This window comes from Coregonus lavaretus, assembly GCF_964263955.1.
Source record: "Coregonus lavaretus genome assembly, chromosome: 4".
NCBI classification, from domain to species: Eukaryota; Metazoa; Chordata; class Actinopteri; order Salmoniformes; family Salmonidae; genus Coregonus; species Coregonus lavaretus.
In genome coordinates this window covers 23,988,377-24,000,876 of record NC_139991.1, presented here as the reverse complement: position 1 = coordinate 24,000,876, position 12,500 = coordinate 23,988,377, and positions in this window count along the sequence as shown.

The window sequence follows — 12,500 nt, the reverse complement described above, 5'->3', positions numbered from 1 at the left end:
ACATATCATAGCTTCATATTTCACATCACTTCTTCACATCTCATAGCTTCACAGCTTCTTTTTACATATCATAGCTTCATATTTCACATCACTTCTTCACATCTCATAGCTTCACAGCTTCTTTTTACATATCATAGCTTCATATTTCACATCTTCACAGCTTATTTTTACATATCATAGCTTCATATTTCACATCTCATAGCTTCACAGCTTATTTTTTCCATATCATATCTTCATATTTCACATCTTCACATCTCAGCCTATAACGCAGATTATCAGTCCACGTCATAGCTTCTTACATGCTTTTACAGCAACTGGTATTCCAAGGTGGTCCCCCATCCAAGTACTAACCAGCCCTAAACCTGCTTAGCTTCCGAGATCTGACGAGATCGGGCGTATTCAGGCTGGTATGGCCGTAAGCAAGGGAACAACTCTTGGTACACTATATAAAGTCAATGTGTCACTCACTCTGAAAGGGACACAGAAACGTATCCACTTTGTGACACAAACTGAAGAAGCTCAACCCCTGCTTACATTTCCAATATATATATATATATTTGAGTCTTGTTGGGGGGGGGGAAGAGGGCATATCCTATGTTGATTTATGACAAGTTCATTGACTAGGGCCCTATAAAATAGGCGTTGCGGACCGAATCACGGAATCCAGACATTAAACCGAAATTCAACAATATTCAAACATTTATTGAACTTAGTAAGAAATCAACTAAATCTATTCAACTTGTTAGAAAACGCATTCATTTGCCCAAGTCAATCATAAGACATGAACAAAATGCATCAGTGATTCGTATTTCCATGAACTTTCTGAAACGGCACAGGAATGCCCCTGTCTGTGTGCATGTGTGTGGTGCGCGCGTATGTCTACACTTTGTGTAGCCGTTAGCGATGATGCTAATGATAACCTTCTTCTGGTAGGGAAGGAATGGCTTTCCCCAAAACCTTCGCAAGTAAATGTTAACTACAAAGTAGCCTATGCCTGCATGGCAGAATTATAACGTGATCATTTGCATCACTCCAGTTGCCATTTGTTCTACAGCAACACCGCTTAACCAAACAAAGGTCTCTTCCTGGTGCATGCTTGCATTTAAGGGTAACTACACCCCAACATCTAAATGTCTTACATTTTTCCCAGACCTCACAAATGGTCACCTGATAGGGTTTAAACATTGTTGTGGACATAGAACATCCAATTGTGCTGTTTTGCTATTAAAAAGGTGTACTTTTGAGAGCGAAAACCTGCCAAAACAGGGACAAACGGTCAACGGGGAAATCTAAACGGAGAAAAGGGAACTTGGGAATTAACGGAATCAGGCAAAACATTGAAGGGATTGTATAGTGCCCTAATGGACTACAGACATTGACTGTCTCCTAGACTAAAAACAAAGGCTGCATGTACTGCCTATATTTTTAGGGAAACGCACTGTCCATTATTTGATTTGATTTGATCAGGGCAGGGCAGCACACAAACTGCATTTAGTCCAATAACAATCAATGATATTATTAGGGTGATAAATAAAAAGCAGTTGCTCCATGACACAAGAGCAAGCTCTACTGGGACAAAAAACTTACAGCACCTGTTATTCCCAGGCGATCTCCCATCCAAGTACTAACCAGGCCCGACCCTGCTTAGCTTCCGAGATCGGACGAGATCGGGCGTATTCAGGATGGTATGGCCGTAAGCGAGGGAACAACTCTTGGTACACTATATAAAGTCAATGTGTCACTCACTCTGAAAGGGACACAGAAACGTATCCACTTTGTGACACAAACTGAAGAAGCTCAACCCCTGCTTACATTTCCAATATATATATATATATTTGAGTCTTGTTGGGGGGGGGGGAAGAGGGCATATCCTATGTTGATTTATGACAAGTTCATTGACTAGGGCCCTATAAAATAGGCGTTGCGGACCGAATCACGGAATCCAGACATTAAACCGAAATTCAACAATATTCAAACATTTATTGAACTTAGTAAGAAATCAACTAAATCTATTCAACTTGTTAGAAAACGCATTCATTTGCCCAAGTCAATCATAAGACATGAAAAAACTGCATCAGTGATTCGTATTTCCATGAACTTTCTGAAATGGCACAGGAATGCCCCTGTCTGTGTGCATGTGTGCGGTGCGCGCGTATGTCTACACTTTGTGTAGCCGTTAGCGATGATGCTTATGATAACCTTCTTCTGGTAGGGAAGGAATGGCTTTCCCAAAACCTTTGCAAGTAAATGTTAACTACAAAGTAGCCTATGCCTGCATGGCAGAATTATACCGTGATCATTTGCATCACTCCAGTTGCCATTTGTTCTACAGCAACACTGCTTAACCAAACAAAGGTCTCTTCCTGGTGCATGCTTGCATTTAAGGGTAACTACACCCCAACATCTAAATGTCTTACATTTTTCCCAGACCTCACAAATGGTCACCTGATAGGGTTTAAACATTGTTGTGGACATAGAACATCCAATTGTGCTGTTTTGCTATTAAAAAGGTGTACTTTTGAGAGCGAAAACCTGCCAAAACAGGGACAAACGGTCAACGGGGAAATCTAAACGGAGAAAAGGGAACTTGGGAATTAACGGAATCAGGCAAAACATTGAAGGGATTGTATAGTGCCCTAATGGACTACAGACATTGACTGTCTCCTAGACTAAAAACAAAGGCTGCATGTACTGCCTATATTTTGAGGGAAACGCACTGTCCATTATTTGATTTGATTTGATCAGGGCAGGGCAGCACACAAACTGCATTTAGTCCAATAACAATCCATGATATTATTAGGGTGATATATAAAAAGCAGTTGCTCCATGACACAAGAGCACGCTCTACTGGGACAAAAAGCTTACAGCACCTGGTATTCCCAGGCGGTCTCCCATCCAAGTACTAACCAGGCCCGACCCTGCTTAGCTTCCGAGATCGGACGAGATCGGGCGTATTCAGGCTGGTATGGCCGTAAGCGAGGGAACAACTCTTGGTACACTATATAAAGTCAATGTGTCACTCACTCTGAAAGGGACACAGAAACGTATCCACTTTGTGACACAAACTGAAGAAGCTCAACCCCTGCTTACATTTCCAATATATATATATATATATTTGAGTCTTGTTGGGGGGGGGGGGAAGAGGGCATATCCTATGTTGATTTATGACAAGTTCATTGACTAGGGCCCTATAAAATAGGCGTTGCGGACCGAATCACGGAATCCAGACATTAAACCGAAATTCAACAATATTCAAACATTTATTGAACTTAGTAAGAAATCAACTAAATCTATTCAACTTGTTAGAAAACGCATTCATTTGCCCAAGTCAATCATAAGACATGAACAAAATGCATCAGTGATTCGTATTTCCATGAACTTTCTGAAACGGCACAGGAATGCCCCTGTCTGTGTGCATGTGTGCGGTGCGCGCGTATGTCTACACTTTGTGTAGCCGTTAGCGATGATGCTAATGATAACGTTCTTCTGGTAGGGAAGGAATGGCTTTCCCCAAAACCTTCGCAAGTAAATGTTAACTACAAAGTAGCCTATGCCTGCATGGCAGAATTATACCGTGATCATTTGCATCACTCCAGTTGCCATTTGTTCTACAGCAACACCGCTTAACCAAACAAAGGTCTCTTCCTGGTGCATGCTTGCATTTAAGGGTAACTACACCCCAACATCTAAATGTCTTACATTTTTCCCAGACCTCACAAATGGTCACCTGATAGGGTTTAAACATTGTTGTGGACATAGAACATCCAATTGTGCTGTTTTGCTATTAAAAAGGTGTACTTTTGAGAGCGAAAACCTGCCAAAACAGGGACAAACGGTCAACGGGGAAATCTAAACGGAGAAAAGGGAACTTGGGAATTAACGGAATCAGGCAAAACATTGAAGGGATTGTATAGTGCCCTAATGGACTACAGACATTGACTGTCTCCTAGACTAAAAACAAAGGCTACATGTACTGCCTATATTTTGAGGGAAACGCACTGTCCATTATTTGATTTGATTTGATCAGGGCAGGGCAGCACACAAACTGCATTTAGTCCAATAACAATCCATGATATTATTAGGGTGATAAATAAAAAGCAGTTGCTCCATGACACAAGAGCACGCTCTACTGGGACAAAAAGCTTACAGCCCCTGGTATTCCCAGGCAATCTCCCATCCAAGTACTAACCAGGCCCGACCCTGCTTAGCTTCCGAGATCGGACGAGATCGGACGTATTCAGGCTGGTATGGCCGTAAGCGAGGGAACAACTCTTGGTACACTATATAAAGTCAATGTGTCACTCACTCTGAAAGGGACACAGAAACGTATCCACTTTGTGACACAAACTGAAGAAGCTCAACCCCTGCTTACATTTCCAATATATATATATATATATTAGAGTCTTGTTGGGGGGGGGGGGAAGAGGGCATATCCTATGTTGATTTATGACAAGTTCATTGACTAGGGCCCTATAAAATAGGCGTTGCGGACCGAATCACGGAATCCAGACATGAAACCGAAATTCAACAATATTCAAACATTTATTGAACTTAGTAAGAAATCAACTAAATCTATTCAACTTGTTAGAAAACGCATTCATTTGCCCAAGTCAATCATAAGACATGAACAAAATGCATCAGTGATTCGTATTTCCATGAACTTTCTGAAACGGCACAGGAATGCCCCTGTCTGTGTGCATGTGTGCGGTGCGCGCGTATGTCTACACTTTGTGTAGCCGTTAGCGATGATGCTAATGATAACGTTCTTCTGGTAGGGAAGGAATGGCTTTCCCCAAAACCTTCGCAAGTAAATGTTAACTACAAAGTAGCCTATGCCTGCATGGCAGAATTATACCGTGATCATTTGCATCACTCCAGTTGCCATTTGTTCTACAGCAACACCGCTTAACCAAACAAAGGTCTCTTCCTGGTGCATGCTTGCATTTAAGGGTAACTACACCCCAACATCTAAATGTCTTACATTTTTCCCAGACCTCACAAATGGTCACCTGATAGGGTTTAAACATTGTTGTGGACATAGAACATCCAATTGTGCTGTTTTGCTATTAAAAAGGTGTACTTTTGAGAGCGAAAACCTGCCAAAACAGGGACAAACGGTCAACGGGGAAATCTAAACGGAGAAAAGGGAACTTGGGAATTAACGGAATCAGGCAAAACATTGAAGGGATTGTATAGTGCCCTAATGGACTACAGACATTGACTGTCTCCTAGACTAAAAACAAAGGCTACATGTACTGCCTATATTTTGAGGGAAACGCACTGTCCATTATTTGATTTGATTTGATCAGGGCAGGGCAGCACACAAACTGCATTTAGTCCAATAACAATCCATGATATTATTAGGGTGATAAATAAAAAGCAGTTGCTCCATGACACAAGAGCACGCTCTACTGGGACAAAAAGCTTACAGCCCCTGGTATTCCCAGGCAATCTCCCATCCAAGTACTAACCAGGCCCGACCCTGCTTAGCTTCCGAGATCGGACGAGATCGGACGTATTCAGGCTGGTATGGCCGTAAGCGAGGGAACAACTCTTGGTACACTATATAAAGTCAATGTGTCACTCACTCTGAAAGGGACACAGAAACGTATCCACTTTGTGACACAAACTGAAGAAGCTCAACCCCTGCTTACATTTCCAATATATATATATATATATTAGAGTCTTGTTGGGGGGGGGGGGAAGAGGGCATATCCTATGTTGATTTATGACAAGTTCATTGACTAGGGCCCTATAAAATAGGCGTTGCGGACCGAATCACGGAATCCAGACATGAAACCGAAATTCAACAATATTCAAACATTTATTGAACTTAGTAAGAAATCAACTAAATCTATTCAACTTGTTAGAAAACGCATTCATTTGCCCAAGTCAATCATAAGACATGAACAAAATGCATCAGTGATTCGTATTTCCATGAACTTTCTGAAACGGCACAGGAATGCCCCTGTCTGTGTGCATGTGTGCGGTGCGCGCGTATGTCTACACTTTGTGTAGCCGTTAGCGATGATGCTAATGATAACCTTCTTCTGGTAGGGAAGGAATGGCTTTCCCCAAAACCTTCGCAAGTAAATGTTAACTACAAATAGCCTATGCCTGCATGGCAGAATTATACCGTGATCATTTGCATCACTCCAGTTGCCATTTGTTCTACAGCAACACCGCTTAACCAAACAAAGGTCTCTTCCTGGTGCATGCTTGCATTTAAGGGTAACTACACCCCAACATCTAAATGTCTTACATTTTTCCCAGACCTCACAAATGGTCACCTGATAGGGTTTAAACATTGTTGTGGACATAGAACATCCAATTGTGCTGTTTTGCTATTAAAAAGGTGTACTTTTGAGAGCGAAAACCTGCCAAAACAGGGACAAACGGTCAACGGGGAAATCTAAACGGAGAAAAGGGAACTTGGGAATTAACGGAATCAGGCAAAACATTGAAGGGATTGTATAGTGCCCTAATGGACTACAGACATTGACTGTCTCCTAGACTAAAAACAAAGGCTGCATGTACTGCCTATATTTTGAGGGAAACGCACTGTCCATTATTTGATTTGATTTGATCAGGGCAGGGCAGCACACAAACTGCATTTAGTCCAATAACAATCCATGATATTATTAGGGTGATAAATAAAAAGCAGTTGCTCCATGACACAAGAGCATGCTCTACTGGGACAAAAAGCTTACAGCACCTGGTATTCCCAGGCGGTCTCCCATCCAAGTACTAACCAGGACCAACCCTGCTTAGCTTCCGAGATCGGACGAGATCGGACGTATTCAGGCTGGTATGGCCTTAAGCAAGGGAACAACTCTTGGTACACTATATAAAGTCAATGTGTCACTCACTCTGAAAGGGACACAGAAACGTATCCACTTTGTGACACAAACTGAAGAAGCTCAACCCCTGCTTACATTTCCAATATATATATATATATTTGAGTCTTGTTGGGGGGGGGGAAGAGGGCATATCCTATGTTGATTTATGACAAGTTCATTGACTAGGGCCCTATAAAATAGGCGTTGCGGACCGAATCACGGAATCCAGACATTAAACCGAAATTCAACAATATTCAAACATTTATTGAACTTAGTAAGAAATCAACTAAATCTATTCAACTTGTTAGAAAACGCATTCATTTGCCCAAGTCAATCATAAGACATGAACAAAATGCATCAGTGATTCGTATTTCCATGAACTTTCTGAAACGGCACAGGAATGCCCCTGTCTGTGTGCATGTGTGTGGTGCGCGCGTATGTCTACACTTTGTGTAGCCGTTAGCGATGATGCTAATGATAACCTTCTTCTGGTAGGGAAGGAATGGCTTTCCCCAAAACCTTCGCAAGTAAATGTTAACTACAAAGTAGCCTATGCCTGCATGGCAGAATTATAACGTGATCATTTGCATCACTCCAGTTGCCATTTGTTCTACAGCAACACCGCTTAACCAAACAAAGGTCTCTTCCTGGTGCATGCTTGCATTTAAGGGTAACTACACCCCAACATCTAAATGTCTTACATTTTTCCCAGACCTCACAAATGGTCACCTGATAGGGTTTAAACATTGTTGTGGACATAGAACATCCAATTGTGCTGTTTTGCTATTAAAAAGGTGTACTTTTGAGAGCGAAAACCTGCCAAAACAGGGACAAACGGTCAACGGGGAAATCTAAACGGAGAAAAGGGAACTTGGGAATTAACGGAATCAGGCAAAACATTGAAGGGATTGTATAGTGCCCTAATGGACTACAGACATTGACTGTCTCCTAGACTAAAAACAAAGGCTGCATGTACTGCCTATATTTTTAGGGAAACGCACTGTCCATTATTTGATTTGATTTGATCAGGGCAGGGCAGCACACAAACTGCATTTAGTCCAATAACAATCAATGATATTATTAGGGTGATAAATAAAAAGCAGTTGCTCCATGACACAAGAGCAAGCTCTACTGGGACAAAAAACTTACAGCACCTGTTATTCCCAGGCGATCTCCCATCCAAGTACTAACCAGGCCCGACCCTGCTTAGCTTCCGAGATCGGACGAGATCGGGCGTATTCAGGATGGTATGGCCGTAAGCGAGGGAACAACTCTTGGTACACTATATAAAGTCAATGTGTCACTCACTCTGAAAGGGACACAGAAACGTATCCACTTTGTGACACAAACTGAAGAAGCTCAACCCCTGCTTACATTTCCAATATATATATATATATTTGAGTCTTGTTGGGGGGGGGGAAGAGGGCATATCCTATGTTGATTTATGACAAGTTCATTGACTAGGGCCCTATAAAATAGGCGTTGCGGACCGAATCACGGAATCCAGACATTAAACCGAAATTCAACAATATTCAAACATTTATTGAACTTAGTAAGAAATCAACTAAATCTATTCAACTTGTTAGAAAACGCATTCATTTGCCCAAGTCAATCATAAGACATGAAAAAACTGCATCAGTGATTCGTATTTCCATGAACTTTCTGAAATGGCACAGGAATGCCCCTGTCTGTGTGCATGTGTGCGGTGCGCGCGTATGTCTACACTTTGTGTAGCCGTTAGCGATGATGCTTATGATAACCTTCTTCTGGTAGGGAAGGAATGGCTTTCCCCAAAACCTTCGCAAGTAAATGTTAACTACAAAGTAGCCTATGCCTGCATGGCAGAATTATACCGTGATCATTTGCATCACTCCAGTTGCCATTTGTTCTACAGCAACACTGCTTAACCAAACAAAGGTCTCTTCCTGGTGCATGCTTGCATTTAAGGGTAACTACACCCCAACATCTAAATGTCTTACATTTTTCCCAGACCTCACAAATGGTCACCTGATAGGGTTTAAACATTGTTGTGGACATAGAACATCCAATTGTGCTGTTTTGCTATTAAAAAGGTGTACTTTTGAGAGCGAAAACCTGCCAAAACAGGGACAAACGGTCAACGGGGAAATCTAAACGGAGAAAAGGGAACTTGGGAATTAACGGAATCAGGCAAAACATTGAAGGGATTGTATAGTGCCCTAATGGACTACAGACATTGACTGTCTCCTAGACTAAAAACAAAGGCTGCATGTACTGCCTATATTTTGAGGGAAACGCACTGTCCATTATTTGATTTGATTTGATCAGGGCAGGGCAGCACACAAACTGCATTTAGTCCAATAACAATCCATGATATTATTAGGGTGATATATAAAAAGCAGTTGCTCCATGACACAAGAGCACGCTCTACTGGGACAAAAAGCTTACAGCACCTGGTATTCCCAGGCGGTCTCCCATCCAAGTACTAACCAGGCCCGACCCTGCTTAGCTTCCGAGATCGGACGAGATCGGGCGTATTCAGGCTGGTATGGCCGTAAGCGAGGGAACAACTCTTGGTACACTATATAAAGTCAATGTGTCACTCACTCTGAAAGGGACACAGAAACGTATCCACTTTGTGACACAAACTGAAGAAGCTCAACCCCTGCTTACATTTCCAATATATATATATATATATTTGAGTCTTGTTGGGGGGGGGGGGAAGAGGGCATATCCTATGTTGATTTATGACAAGTTCATTGACTAGGGCCCTATAAAATAGGCGTTGCGGACCGAATCACGGAATCCAGACATGAAACCGAAATTCAACAATATTCAAACATTTATTGAACTTAGTAAGAAATCAACTAAATCTATTCAACTTGTTAGAAAACGCATTCATTTGTCCAAGTCAATCATAAGACATGAACAAAATGCATCAGTGATTCGTATTTCCATGAACTTTCTGAAACGGCACAGGAATGCCCCTGTCTGTGTGCATGTGTGCGGTGCGCGCGTATGTCTACACTTTGTGTAGCCGTTAGCGATGATGCTAATGATAACCTTCTTCTGGTAGGGAAGGAATGGCTTTCCCCAAAACCTTCGCAAGTAAATGTTAACTACAAAGTAGCCTATGCCTGCATGGCAGAATTATACCGTGATCATTTGCATCACTCCAGTTGCCATTTGTTCTACAGCAACACCGCTTAACCAAACAAAGGTCTCTTCCTGGTGCATGCTTGCATTTAAGGGTAACTACACCCCAACATCTAAATGTCTTACATTTTTCCCAGACCTCACAAATGGTCACCTGATAGGGTTTAAACATTGTTGTGGACATAGAACATCCAATTGTGCTGTTTTGCTATTAAAAAGGTGTACTTTTGAGAGCGAAAACCTGCCAAAACAGGGACAAACGGTCAACGGGGAAATCTAAACGGAGAAAAGGGAACTTGGGAATTAACGGAATCAGGCAAAACATTGAAGGGATTGTATAGTGCCCTAATGGACTACAGACATTGACTGTCTCCTAGACTAAAAACAAAGGCTGCATGTACTGCCTATATTTTGAGGGAAACGCACTGTCCATTATTTGATTTGATTTGATCAGGGCAGGGCAGCACACAAACTGCATTTAGTCCAATAACAATCCATGATATTATTAGGGTGATAAATAAAAAGCAGTTTCTCCATGACACAAGAGCACGCTCTACTGGGACAAAAAGCTTACAGCACCTAGTATTCCCAGGCAGTCTCCCATCCAAGTACTAACCAGGCCCGACCCTGCTTAGCTTCCAAGATCAGACGAGATCGGGCGTATTCAGGCTGGTATGGCCGTAAGCGAGGGAACAACTCTTGGTACACTATATAAAGTCAATGTGTCACTCACTCTGAAAGGGACACAGAAACGTATCCACTTTGTGACACAAGCTGAAGAAGCTTAACCCCTGCTTACATTTCCAATATATATATATATATATTTGAGTCTTGTTGGGGGGGGGGAAGATGGCATATCCTATGTTGATTTATGACAAGTTCATTGACTAGGGCCCTATAAAATAGGCGTTGCGGAACGAATCACGGAATCCAGACATTAAACCGAAATTCAACAATATTCAAACATTTATTGAACTTAGTAAGAAATCAACTAAATCTATTCAACTTGTTAGAAAACGCATTCATTTGCCCAAGTCAATCATAAGACATGAACAAAATGCATCAGTGATTCGTATTTCCATGAACTTTCTGAAACGGCACAGGAATGCCCCTGTCTGTGTGCATGTGTGCGGTGCGCGCGTATGTCTACACTTTGTGTAGCCGTTAGCGATGATGCTAATGATAACCTTCTTCTGGTAGGGAAGGAATGGCTTTCCCCAAAACCTTCGCAAGTAAATGTTAACTACAAAGTAGTCTATGCCTGCCTGGCAGAATTATACCGTGATCATTTGCATCACTCCAGTTGCCATTTGTTCTACAGCAACACCGCTTAACCAAACAAAGGTCTCTTCCTGGTGCATGCTTGCATTTAAGGGTAACTACACCCCAACATCTAAATGTCTTACATTTTTCCCAGACCTCACAAATGGTCACCTGATAGGGTTTAAACATTGTTGTGGACATAGAACATCCAATTGTGCTGTTTTGCTATTAAAAAGGTGTACTTTTGAGAGCGAAAACCTGCCAAAACAGGGACAAACGGTCAACGGGGAAATCTAAACGGAGAAAAGGGAACTTGGGAATTAACGGAATCAGGCAAAACATTGAAGGGATTGTATAGTGCCCTAATGGACTACAGACATTGACTGTCTCCTAGACTAAAAACAAAGGCTGCATGTACTGCCTATATTTTGAGGGAAACGCACTGTCCATTATTTGATTTGATTTGATCAGGGCAGGGCAGCACACAAACTGCATTTAGTCCAATAACAATCCATGATATTATTAGGGTGATAAATAAAAAGCAGTTGCTCCATGACACAAGAGCACGCTCTACTGGGACAAAAAGCTTACAGCACCTGGTATTCCCAGGCGGTCTCCCATCCAAGTACTAACCAGGCCCGACCCTGCTTAGCTTCCGAGATCGGACGAGATCGGGCGTATTCAGGCTGGTATGGCCATAAGCGAGGGAACAACTCTTGGTACACTATATAAAGTCAATGTGTCACTCACTCTGAAAGGGACACAGAAACGTATCCACTTTGTGACACAAACTGAAGAAGCTCAACCCCTGCTTACATTTCCAATATATATATATATATATTTGAGTCTTGTTGGGGGGGGGGGGAAGAGGGCATATCCTATGTTGATTTATGACAAGTTCATTGACTAGGGCCCTATAAAATAGGCGTTGCGGACCGAATCACGGAATCCAGACATTAAACCGAAATTCAACAATATTCAAACATTTATTGAACTTAGTAAGAAATCAACTAAATCTATTCAACTTGTTAGAAAACGCATTCATTTGCCCAAGTCAATCATAAGACATGAACAAAATGCATCAGTGATTCGTATTTCCATGAACTTTCTGAAACGGCACAGGAATGCCCCTGTCTGTGTGCATGTGTGCGGTGCGCGCGTATGTCTACACTTTGTGTAGCCGTTAGCGATGATGCTAATGATAACCTTCTTCTGGTAGGGAAGGAATGGCTTTCCCCAAAACCTTCGCAAGTAAATGTTAAC